General features: G+C 45.8%; 1 protein-coding gene across 6 annotated transcripts in view; it reads right to left on the bottom strand.

The window, feature by feature from the left end:
* PACS2 (phosphofurin acidic cluster sorting protein 2) overlaps positions 1-13,661 on the bottom strand; it is a 78,668-nt gene that overhangs the window by 62,406 nt on the left and 2,601 nt on the right. The gene's annotated exons all lie outside the window — the stretch shown is intronic.

Below are 13,661 nucleotides of genomic sequence, written 5' to 3'. Positions count from 1 at the left end.
AGATGAGAGTTAAAAGGATGGTGCAAGAAGTTCTCTGTCAGGGTATCTGTAAAACATTAAATCTGCTTCTCTGTACCCGTCTGTCACACGGCAATCCAAATCCACCATCCCTCATGCTCTTTTCCTTTGGAGCCTGGGTACTTACACTGGAGCCATGATGAGAGGGGCCTTCCCTACCTTTTCACATCTTACAAATAGTAGTATAGTGCCTCCCACTTTAAGATTTTGCATGCAATTTGCAAGAAGTCTCCCAGGCCATGGGTTGGCATGATAGTCAGCACTGAGGCAATCAAATCCACATCTCTGAAGAACTCAAATTTCCCTGCAGAGAGAGAGAACAGGAGAAGTGTTTTGGGGGCTCCCACAATCCTGGTGAGCCTGAGCTCTCCAGTGAGCCAGTGTAGATTTGTTACCACTCCTCAGGTGTTTATTTTGAGCCTTCATCTCCACCACCACGAAGCAAAGGTGAGCTCATCAGCTCACAGCAAGCACCTCAAAATGGGCTGAAAGGAAACACTGGAGAGTGCCAAGGAGAGGGCATGCTACAACTGTTTCACTAAGTAATTTCTGTATAGTACGTGTATGAGAATTCTGACCACACATAATTGTTCATATAATTACAACTTACTAAGTAATTTCTCTGTTTTCACACCTGAATCAGCAAGAACACTGCAGAGACAGATGGCTCCCCATGACTGATACTCAGCAGGGTGCACTGCAGACATACCACCTCAAACACAGATTAGCTTCTACTCAGAGCAGGTCCGCTTGGAGGGCGGGTGGAGAGCGTGAATTCACTCAGAGGAGAAAAGCCCAAAGTTACTCATGCAATAGCTTGGAAAATCTGGTGATAATTTTGGAACCAAGACAGCAAGCTAGAGAAGGAGCCCGAATTCACTGTCGGAGAGACAGGAACTATGGGAGACCAGATGAACTGGTGACTTTCCAGAGATTAGAGAGTTGTTCACACTAAGCTATACCAAATTCTGCCTTTAAACTGGTACAAGCCTTCTGTGATGTCCTGGATGTCAATAAATCTATTTTAGCTTGCTTATAAACAGATGTTGGCTCTTGGTATGGCTGTGATTCAGTCAGCCCCATACCAAACCCTGGCAGCCCTGGGCCACAGTGACTGCGACAGAATAAGGTATGTCTGCAGCTTCCAGCTGGTGGGCTTTGTTGTGCACCATAAAAAACAAGAAATCACAAAAGCATCAAGTGTGATGGATCCAAAGAGGAAAGAGTTGCAAAATTTCTCCATTCAGTGGGAAAGCAGAAGAGAGCTGCACCACACAAGACTGGATATTCCCGATGCTTCAAACATCAATACAACTTTTGTCTAATGTGTCCTTTATTGTACTCCAACCGTCATATGATTTCTGCAATACAATGCAGGGAGAGCAAAGGAAAACTCCCCTTTTCTCAGGGACACATCTAACGTATTTCCCCACTGTGGATCTACCCTGCTCCAGATACTTCGTATTTGCACTCAAAAGTAGTGAGTGGTCAAAACATTCTCAGAGCTTGATAAAAGTCAGTCAAGTGTTTTCAACAAAATCCTCTTTGTTACCACATTCTGATCACTTAGCTACTGGAACCGCAAACCTGTTCAGAGAGATGCCTTAACAATGAAGTATCATTTAAAAATGTATTTGCAGCTGTGCATATTTCACTTCAGTCACGCGATTGTGAATTATACCTCAGCAAGTCCTTGTAGAAAAGAGGTGGGCTGTCAGAGGGACAGAAAGGGGGAGAGAAAAGAAAAGAATTTCCACCGAACAAAAGAGCTCCAAGAAACTGATACAACTTTGCTGGAAGCTATTCCCAGCCCACTCAACATTTTTGATTGTATACAGACATACCAGAATCCCAACAAGGGGCATTTTTCCCAGCTAAAATATGAACCATCAGCAAATCTGACCACCACCAGCCAGAAGCAAAGAAAAGCAGAGTGAAATCATCTTCCAGTTGTCCTAAACCAAGAGCTACCTCTGAGAGCTCACCGTGGTGGCAGCCTCACACAAACGCATGCCCAGTATCCAGCACACTGCTAGGCAGAGCTAAGCAAAGCAGGATTCCTGCACAGTTGCTTGCTTTACTGCCAGTCATTTACACGGCACTCAAAAGCACACAAGATACAAAGCACCTTTTCCTCACCTCCCTACAAGCCTTGTGAAGAACTGTATGACTTGACCAATATTCACCAGATAGTTTTATAGTGACCTGGTCTGCAGAAAAGCATGCACTGACTCCAAGTCCCCTGGGAATCCAAGTGCTACGCATTGCTTTCACAACTTGAAACCACAGCAGTGGCCTGCGGCAACACTGGGAGGAGAAGTAAATACCGCAAGAACGCAGAAGGCAGCATGTGGTTGGGATGTTGGTAAGGTCAGGATAAACCTACTCACAACCCAGCTCTGGACCAGAACGTGTACTCAAGCACCTGGGTGCAACAGGCTTTTTTCATCCAGAGGTCCTCTTGAATGCTAGCACTTTTCAAAGGCAAAACCACCAGGAACCATGCTTCTTGGACCTGCAGGAGAGCAATGCTGCAAAGCAAAACTCAGCATCTGAACCCAGACAAGGCAGATACATCTTCAAAATGTAGTACCATCAGCATCTGTGCAGGGCACCAAGAAGAGCTGAGTGCTTTGCACTCAACATGTGCATGGCAAGAGACCAGCACCAGAAAGATGGCCTTGAACACAGGTGCAGGAGGAACATAAACAGAGCTGCTCAGCACTGCCAGGCTGCATGTACGTTTGGGTTATGAGCCTGGAACAAGGAAACAATTGAATGAACAGCAAAAGCTTATTATAAATGGGTTTTTTGAGGACACCCAGCAGGACCTGCCACTTACGCATCAGAAAAACAGGAGCATGCTGACCAAAGACTGAAGTGAGGAAATCCACCTCTGACATCCATTCTCCCTGGAAAAAAATCTACCTGCTTGCATGAACTAAGCACTGGCCCGGCTTCTGATCCTCAAGCACATCCCCATGGGCCAAGGGGAAAGAGCCACCAGAGTTTTGTCTCAGTGAGCAGCTTTACACTTGAGCTGCTGAATGCTACATGTCGGGAGGAAAAAAATCCTCTGATCTGCTTTGGTATCTGCAAGCAGCTGTCTCAGATCCTCACTGGGACTGAACATGAGCAGACAAAGCTTATCCAAGTACCTGGAGACACTCAAAAAGTCTATTTGTGAGGCAAGGACAAAGCCTACATTAATGGTCTTCAACTCTATTAAGCAAGATAAAGCAGAATCCTGGCAGAAAGAAGATACAGATCCCGCCAGCCTGAAAGAGAAATCGGAGCACCTTAAATTCTGGCATGCTCTCAGGCGCAGCATCGAGAAGAGATAGAAGAGCAAATAAAAGGGAGTTCAGCCCATAGCAAGCCACTAGCAACATGAAATATATATGATCCAGTTCTTGCAGTTCTCAGCTTTCCTTGCAAATCCTTCATTTTAAGGCAGTGGGTGCAACTTGATCGGGAAAGCAGCATATCATCTTTCTAGCAGTTAGAAAGCATGCAGGTTTATTTTCATGAAAGGGGACGTTTTGGAATGATGCTTTTGACACCAAAAACTGCCCATCCAAGAGGAAGAGATCACAGAGGAAGGCTGCAGGACAGCCCCAAGAAACTCAGAGCAGACCCTGCAAACTGTAAATCAGCAGGCGGATGGGAAGGGTGAAAAGGGCTGTGGGAGGAGAGCAGGATTAGAACTACTAGAGATTTCTGATAAATGATGCTCTAACAATAGCTTTCTTTTAAGAAGGAAGCTCTTCCTGATGTAGTTAATCTGTTTAGTCTGAATATAAATTTATACGCTGGGGAAGGACTGCATACAGGACAGGCAACTCCTTGGTCAACTAAAACTGCCCGTTTTAAAACCCCTGCAAAAACTACCCTGTAACATGTACCATGGCAGAGGGGGAATAGTCACTCCCCCATACAGCTGTCAGGGGTTGTTCAGCGGAGCTGCTCCAACCTTTACATGGGCTAAAAGATGACCTAGGAAGGTCTTTTTCAGCCACGTTTTCTATTTTCATCATTTCTCTCCACCCCAAGAGGTCACGCAGATGAAAACACCAACTTAACTAACACCAGATGGGAAACAAGTTAAGCCATATGAATCTTTGCTTATTATACAATTACCTTCATTTCTTGTAGAAACATGGAAATGCTTATAGTCACTGGCTGAGTGTTTTGTACATAAACAAACATTTCTGGGCTGTTTATATTTTAAAGAAATTAAGTCCACATGGTTTTGACCAACTGCTCCATTACAACATGGCACATTTATGAAAAAGAAAAAAAAAACCCAAACCTAATTTTGAAGCTATGCCAGGAGATCACAGACACCAATCTCCCCTCCCAGGAGCCCAAAATAATACTTATCAAATGTGCTCATCAACTCACAGTCATAAATTTACTGGGTAGAAACTTAAGATTGTTTGCACTCAGTGTTAAACACACCGAATTATTTTCTGCAGAACTTAAGGTCATTTAGTTTTCCTTCAATGAGCCCAAACACATCAGCAAAGAAAACAGCATTGAAATGTTCAAGCTCATTTTGCTACTGAACCAAAGCAGCATGGCAATGGACAGCTTCAGCACCAAAACACACCAAACCAGGTGCCAGAACCTCCACAGGTCACTTAAGTAAAATCTATGGGGAAACTTCATGTGTACAGGTCAGAGCAGCACTGAGAAACTGTTACAGATGCAGCTCTGCAAGTCACGCTTTTACTATAAAGTCATTAGCAATTAAACATCGAGTGCATGGATGCAGAGTTCTGAATGAAGCCAGTTGTATTTGTAGGTGTCCCATTAGAAACCTTGAGCACGTGTTTGAATTTGCATAAGAATCGGTGTGAAAGATTCAGTTACATCCTCAACAATCTCCGGTAGCTTTGGTTACATTGTCAATTATTCAAGTTAGAAAGTGCCTGTCTGACAATCTCCTTGCAAAGAGCCTAGCTCCCCAAACCGTCTTCCCATCAGAGACCTCCCCTTAGAGCCCAAAAGAAGGAAAGACCACCTCCACCCCAACCATCTCTTCCCCTTGACCCACTCTGTAGCTCTGACAACAGCAGCCCCGAGCTGGAGAACACACACAAGACTTTGGACCACCCAGGGTTTCTAGCACACAGCTAAAACACAAGCCTCTAAACAAGAGGCTGGACTTCTCCCACAGTCATTAAAAATAATTTCCCCATCCTAAAGAGAAGCTCTGCTAAATTAGAAGTGCGGTGCATGCATTGGGAGCATGCAAAACCACTTATTGCTTCCACTTGATGCCTTTCCAGCAGCAGCGCTCTATTAAATAGGTTACTGGCTCCGTCCTCATCTCCATTCTGCCTGCACAACTATTTGGACCATCGTGCAGCAAAGCACAGCAGAGAACTGATCCAACTGAAACGCAACCCACCGCCTCACCTCTACCACCCAAATCCTGCCCTGGTCCTCTTTACCATGTGAAGTCTCCAATGCTGCACTGGCACAAGGCAGGAGGTGCCGGCAAGCAGCAGCCTAAGCAGGGAGGTTAAAGAGCCACTAGACACATCGGCCTCAGAGGAGTTGGTGAAAGCTAGCTGTAACCTTACCTGAAGAGTGTCAGGACAGTACACATTGCTGTCTCAGCACACCTGAGAGAGTTCTTCAGTGAGCGAGCTATTGGAGCTTTGCTGTAACAGGCAGAGGACCGGTAAATGCTTGTGTCTTACACCTGCAACTACCCACTGCGTAGATGGAACAGTAAAAAGCTAGAAAGCCCTGATGCTGGTTCCCCACAGCCAGGAAATTGCTCTGCTGAGAATAGTAATGTCCCTGTCCCTGTCACACACTACCAAGTTCATGCAGTTGAGGCAGCAGTGAAATCAGGACACACGTGACAAGGTGAAAAAAAAGACTGTACACATATTTGATGAGCTGGAGTTTGCAGGATTGTCTTGAGATTAGACCCCATGTTATAGACACCCATTTTCAGAACAGTCCCTCCAGAGGCAGTCAAATCTAGCTCTGGCACTGCCTCCAGCTGAAGTGTGTTTTCCCTGAAGAAACTCAAGACTGAGTGACCTCAAACGATCCTGCTATATTTGTAAAAATGTGTGCGAGGAGATGTCCTCCAACAGCCCTGTGACTTTCATGGGCTTATGAAAGGCAGAGCATGTCTTGTCAAGGTTCCAGCCTGAACAGGGTTAAGAGTTATGTTGCCAGACCAGCTCCCTGAAAGACAAGAGAAAGGAATCAGCCCCTCCAGCGCAGAAAATAAGGCTGCTTTAAAAAAAAAAAAAAAAAAAAAAAACAACAAAAAAAACCCCAAAAACCTAGACCCACAATCCCAGAGCTAAATGCATCCAAAGAGCAGCTGTGCCTCCAGCAGGTCCAACAGAACCTTACAAGCTATTCACAGACTGACATTTCAAGCTGGTAAAAAGCTCCCCAGACTCTCATTTCTTTGATTTCAGGATGCACTGTAAAAATGCTAGGTGAGCAGCAAACAAGAAGGCTGTGCTCCTCCACCGCTGGCCCTCAGCAGCTGCCAGGACAGCTACAAAACCCGGTGGTGCACCAGTTGGAAAAAGTCACATACTATATGGAAAGGAAGGCTGGTTGAGAATGGCCTCAGGCATCCTAATTATAAAACTCTACGCCCACATAAATTAATAGGAGACCACACTGCTGCGTGAAAGGGCAGCCTTGTCCACCTCGCTGTGTGTTCCCACTTCTGATACAAGCCACCTGCTAGTTTGTTTTGGGGATTTTTTTTTTCTGCATTAGGATGAAGCAGGTGGGCTGAGCACTGCAAATTGTTTTTCATTCCAGAAGAAGCAGTATGTCTGTGCAGGTTCCTCTCACAGCACACCTTTGTAAGCAGCTGCAAGAAAGGGAATTGCCCTGACAAAAATCCTACAAGAGCTGTTTCATGACAAGCGCTTGCCAAGCTACGATCTCACCGCTTTAATGAGAGCACCCAACAGGCCAACATGCTCCGAAGGTGCACCACCACCAGTTCTGCATGAAGGATGTGTCCCAGCCTTCGCAGCTGTTCCCTCTGGCCGACGGCTGCTGCGTGCTTCTGCAGAGGATAAGCCTAGCTGGCCGCAGGAGCGTGTCACCAGGTTGCCACAACAGCACGGTCATGGCACAGGGTGGTGCAGCTGGGGCTCTCGGCAGAGAATTCCCCACTGCAACCCATCGCAGCACGAGCCAAGACATGTTAAGGATCACTCACACAGGATGCAGCAGACGTGATACTTGTGGACCTTTGCCTGGTTCTCAGAAGCTGGGGTGTATCTGCATTAATCATGTTCCCCGGGCAGAGACTGTCCTCTCAGCAGAAAGGGAATACAGACTTATATAGACTATATATAGATAAGGCTTCCTAAGAATCTCTCGATGGGGGTTACTCTCTGCTCTATATCTAGATCTGGCCTTGCGCCTGTTGGGAAACACATATCAGACAAGCGTATGTGCAAACTGCAGCTCATTTTGGTCTTAATGAGAGCCCTGCACTAGAAACCCTTGAAACACAGGTCAGAACCATATTATGAGATCCATGATTTTCCCATTACTCCATTTACAGCCCTCCATCTCCATGTGTGTCCCTGCAGAGGTGAAGATCACTTTAGAAACCTCTCCTCCACGTGACATTTACTTACCAGGAGAACCTCCAAGCCCTCACACTACAGTGGCGTTGTAGAAAAATAAAAAGAGCAGGGAAGGATTTTTGAACAGTCAAGCTTAACAGAGCAAAGGGATTCGATGGAAGGAGAGAATATCTTTGGTCAGAAGATTTTTAACAGCAAAATAAAATACTTTGCTGAGCAGTAAAACCATGTTTCCCTTCACCCTGTACACAGGCACACACTTGATCAGTCTTTACAGCCTCACACCTTCAATCCTCCACCTCTCCCCAGCCCCAGCAACACACACTTGAAAAAAATCCATCCTGGATCAGCAGGTTTGTTCCTTTTTAAAGAAACAACCCTCCCTGAGGCCAAGACCTGCAAGCTGTGCAGGTTTTGGTTAAACACCAGTCTTCCCTTTTCCCTTCCTGACTACCTGACTACCCCAAAAAAGTGAATGAGCAGTAAAGGGGAGCCAGTTTGTCTTTAGACCAAACTAGAGGTTGGGGGGAAGTCCCACACACCTGGGGAAGAGGTGGCTATACTACCATTTCCCAGCAACAGCAAAGCAATCACATTTATTTATTTCACTTTAATATAGTTCGGATGAGCCGCTACAGAAAACAGGAAAAGCTGATCAAAACCTCCCAGTGCCCCAGAGCTGTTCCCTGCCCAATGGCACACACTGTCCTTGGGGGCATTTCCCAGAGCGTTCAAACATCTATGAGACAGTTAACTCTCCAAACCAGCACAGAGGCTATGGATGAGGAGCACACTGCACACAACATCAAAGTTGATATTTTATGCTAATCTGCCTGCTTACAGGAGAACAAATGCTATTTTCCTTGACAACTCTTCTGAAATAAGATCTGAGCAACCATGCAGATTTCAAACTCTTTTGAAATATCAGTAAAACAAACACTCTTACTTTCAGTGCAAGAACTCCCAAGAACAGCCACTTGGCAGTTCAGGAAGAGTGACTTCCACAAAGCATGCAGCCTGCAGGAGCTGCACCAAAAAAACACAGGTGCTGCAAAGGTGCAGCAGCCACCATGCACCACCCCAAGCCTGGCAAGAACCAGCACGCTTTCTGGCTTGCAGACCCCAACTCTATTTTATATCCGTGAGAGCCTCCACCAAGCAAATTCACCACATACACGCTGCTCCCATTTTTATTTTTGCTGCACACTTTAAAAGTTAGATCACTTTCCCACTAGAGCAGGGGAGGTCCAACACTGGCATTTGAGCTCCTGATCAAAAATAATTATTGCCTTGCAAAAAACTGTACTTGAAGTGAGATTGGCCTGCAGACTTGCAGCTGCTAGATGAGAAGGAACAAGCAGGCCACCTCAGAAGTAAGGCACAGCTCGTGACAAGCGACACAGCCACGCAAATCGCTGCATGAAAGGCTGAAGTGGTTCTAGAGGAGGAAACGGGTTCCAGACACCAGCACGCAACAATGGAGCCCATGCATATACTTTTCCAAATATAAGGAGCACACCTCCTCCTCCCTTCCCCAGGCTCAGGCTCACATAGCAGACCTGGAGACCCTCTAACAGTTGTATTGATCCAAGAACAGGGTCTACATGTGCAGTAGTCATCAACGACCCTTGTTTTTAGGAACCCCTCCTCCAGCACAACGGGCTGCTGCTGTAGCCCATCACAGCTCTCTAGACAATTCATTGTTTTAAACAAATGAGTGATTAGCAAGGATCCACTCTCTCCTTGTGAAGCTGGCTGCATGCCCTGCAAGCATCCACATCACTGTACAGTGCTATAATCCAATTAAACCTCACCATGAGAGAAGCTTCACACTATCACATTCAATTAGGCAGTTAAGCCTCTTATCATCTGCACATTAGGATCCATTCGGACTCAAACTCCCCCAGCACTGTTTGGGAGGTGGCATTCTTCGACCAAGCAAGGACACACAGATGTCACATCTGGAGCCACAGGAGGACCATACAGGTTAGGAAATTCATATTGCTGGCTTACAAGGAGGTAGAAACACAGGAAAAAAAATACACTGACCAGTTCCTGCCCACTCACAGTCGCACACTCTCTGAGGCTCCCCGCTCCCCCTCATCCTGCTCCCCGACTTCCCAGGGAAAAGGGGCAGTTCTGAAGGAGCACGAGGGGCCCAGAGGAATTTCACTCTGTGTAGTAAGTCAATGGAAAGGCGAAGGCTAATGGAGGACCTGGCAATACAGAGTTATTTGGCAGCTAGCCACCAATTCCATAGGAAATACCCTCCCTAGAAGGTCACCATAACGGTGGCAAAATTTGGCCCAAAAGAATTAGAAAAAGCTGCCAAGATGTGACGCAAATAAAGCCAGTGAGCAGGCCAGCTTCCTGCGCGAGGCCAAAACACGAAGTGCTCTTGGAAAAAGAAAGATTAAGGGTTGCAAGGAACATAATGGCCTCTTGTAACAGCTGAGTTGTTGCTTTTCTTTTCTTGGCAGAAAAGAGGAATGTTTTGTTGCTGGTTGATTAATCTATTATGCAAATCATTTCATAGCTAATTTGATACAGCCACAAGCTTGCCACAGAAATCATCCACATGCTCAGAGCTGATGAAAGGTGGAGTATGAACGACTCCATTTGATACAGCTTTTATTTCCTGGACAAGAAGCCACAGGGTCACCTCCTGCCATGCAGGGCTGCAGGAGCACAGGCCAGACCTACCAGGGAACACAAGAGGAAGGTCCCCTAGACACCTCCACTTGGTGGAAGGCAAGGAAAGAGGCCCTTCTAAAGAAAAGCCCTTTCCTTCCACTCCCAACGCCCTTCTGCACTGGGCATGTGCAAAGCATCCAGATGAAAACCATGTACAACTATGTCCAGAGATCATTCGCTAGCAGCTTTGAGATTTTAAGACTTTTTCAGAGCTGTTCTTGACATGCACAAGCTTCACCTTATGTCAGCTAAAAGACGACTCAAAATAGGTCTAACTGGAAGTTTGACTCCAACAAACCACTCAGCCTCTAGACAGATTTTTTTTTCCACTGAATACAAGAGTCCAAATTACATTCAGTGTTATCATACAAAGTGACAAACTTAGTAACTGCTGTGATAGGATTTAAATGAGGAGCACTAAGGGACCACTTGATTTTGCCCGAAGTCATGTTATTTTGGTCTTGATCTCTTCCACAAAGACTAAGAAGGAGAAATAGGATCTCCTGGCTCTAAGAATAAAGGGGTTGGGTTTGGCCACTGCACTTCACCCCAAGCATTTATTCACCATTGCTCAGTTGTGGATGCTTTTCCTCATTCATCTCAAATATTCAACTTTGCCTTAGCGTTCTTTTTAAAGCCTATCCTGTGCGCTCACTTTTATTCAATTTCCTTCAGTGGTAAAATGTTAGGCATTCCATGCTATTCAAACAAAGTCAAAACAAAGCCTCCAAATAAGCACTTCTGAAAGGTACCTAGTCATCTGAGTAATTAGACATTTTCCTAGTTCCAAATGTACTGGAAATCTACAGTCAGCTTCCAATGAACACGCCAGCAGTTATCCTAACAAACGAGCTCTCTCCTAAATGTTAGCCTACCAATAGATCAGGAGGTTAAGATACATTTAAATTAACATCTCTCCCTACCCAAATTAATCAGCATTTTTAATTATGTAGCATCATAATTATTACTTTAGCAAGTTGTCCACCTTTCTCTGCCCATATGGCACGTAGTTGCCATTGCTCAAGCCAGGCCAGAACATGCTCTCACTGGCCAAGAGAAGTTCCCATTCCCAGCGTAGGTACACATCCTTCATACCAAGAGGCAAAGCCTCTCCCTTCTGAGCGCATTTGCAGTAAACCCTCATGAAGAGCAGCCATCTGTGGACTTCACGCAGGTCACAATCCCCTCAGGACTCAGCTGGGAGAGGGAATTAACACCACACAGGGGTGCAAACATGCAGATTGCTGGAGTGGCTCCACACCCTAGCAGTCCTCGCTGTGTCACTCCTGGTCACACATCCGTGCCATTACCTTTACATGCTTGTAGACCCCTCTGCAAACCACTGCAACTCATTAACCTACAGGAAAGAGACAGCAAGACAGATCAGTAGAAGATGGGAGCTGGCACAGGGAGAGGAGCATATAGCCCAGAGCATGAGCAAACTGTTAGGATCCACTCAGCTGCTGTGAATCCGCAGCCTCACCCCAATCAGTTTCCATCGCCCCTAGGGATGTCTGCACCAGGGCTGGTGTGAAAGTCCGCATGCTACAAGCCCATCCCACAGCATGCTGAGCAGTAATATCCCTGCACCAGCAACCTCCTGTTTGAGTCCAGGGGATGCGTATGGATTCCCTTCATGTCTTCTCACCCAGCAGGCAAGCTACAGAGGGAAGCCGACACGTGAAATGCTCAGGCAGTGTCCAGTAAACAACCCTGGATCTCTAGCATCATCTTTTCCCAGGTCTGTTCCACAGGTTTCCTTTGTATCTCCAAGGGAGGCCAGGTCACATATGCTCCATGAGCAGTTTGGTCTCAATACACTCAACTTCACTTTACAGTTCAAAGCTTCGCACAAACTTTTTCAAGTATGTGACAATTAAGTTGGTAGCCTAAAACAAAAATCTGTTCTGAATGGGAGCATCAACCCTCACCTTCTCTTGCTCCAACAAAACTTTCCCCCCAAGACCACTCTTCCTCTAGACAGCCTCCCCATGGTGCTGTCTCCTCATGAGGCTCCTTCAAGACGGGACGGTACTGCATCCTGCCGTTCACACCCACAACTTGATCAAGAGATTGGAAAGAAAAAAAACCAATCAAACAACAAAATCCACAGAATAATTCTTACTTTTCAGTGGGAGACAACCGAGAGAAAAAGTGTTGATTCTCTCACAGCTGTGCAGCGAGAAGATCACTCTCAGGTGGTAGGGAGAACTTTATGTAATGTAACCTTCCTCAAAGGAAAATATGCACAGAAGAAAGAAACAGCAGAAAAAGGTAGCCATCTCTCCCTTCTGGTATGTAGTAGTTACGCCCAGATAGTGAGACAGTTTGAGTCACATTTTTGGGATGACTAAAAGAAAGTACTTGCATTTCAGAAGCACTATGGTCAAAACCCCCAGGAGCTACATGTGCTGAAGAAAGAATTCAGAAAATCATTTATGCGAATGGCAGAAGAGAAAGGGAGACCATCACAAGTGCAAAACACCATCTACACAACCTTGTGTTTCACTCAAAGCACACAATTGCAGAACAATATTATGACTCTTCAGTATTATTCTTCCTTAAGTTTAGAAACAGCCTTTTCACACAAGGAAACTCCATGGACGCACCAAGGCAGCCTTCCAAATTTTACTGACACTCCCCCCGCCAAGCTGAGAGGGCTTTCAGTAAATCACGCACCAAAGAAGAGCACTGCTTTAGAGATGTCCCTCCCACAGTCCAGTTCTCAGCCATCATCTGGGAAGCATACACCACATCCGCATGAGGCCCTCCACCTCAACACACACCCACACAATTTAGGGTAATACAGACACAGCCACCCAGCTCCTCCTGCTCCAGCTTACTATAGGAGAAAAGGTTTAGAAATGGGGTAAGATTTATTGTACCAAAAAGAAAAGGGAAGGAAGCAACACTCCCTCCCCAAACACATGCCCCTCTTCCATGAATCCTCTGACTTTGTGCCAAGTTCAAGCCTCTTCTCAATGAGGAAGGCCTGTCCTGTCACCAGAAACCCTGAGGGGAACTTGTAACTGGTGGAAATCTCAGAAGAGACCAAGGCAGTTCCACAGTATTTGACCACACACCAAGGCCCACTCTTCTCCACATCCTCCTTTTATGTCCCAACAGGCATCTGCTTGAAAAACAAGCTCATTTTGAATATTGTTTCCCCTGCAGAACAGTCTTCATGCCAGTCTCTCTCCCTTTAACACAAAATCTTAAATGCCATTGTGCCACAGGAAAAAACATTACAATATGAACTTAAAATACAGAGGCAGTAATATAACTTAACGGTTTTCAAACTCCTGCCTTCTCTGACAGAGAGGTTTGTTGCAAAGCCTGTAATGAAATGCA

The sequence above is a fragment of the Vanellus vanellus genome (assembly GCF_965231255.1).
Source record: "Vanellus vanellus genome assembly, chromosome: 5".
Lineage (NCBI taxonomy): Eukaryota > Metazoa > Chordata > Aves > Charadriiformes > Charadriidae > Vanellus > Vanellus vanellus.
Note: the sequence above shows the minus strand (reverse complement) of the source record. Positions and strands in the feature narration are given on the sequence as shown.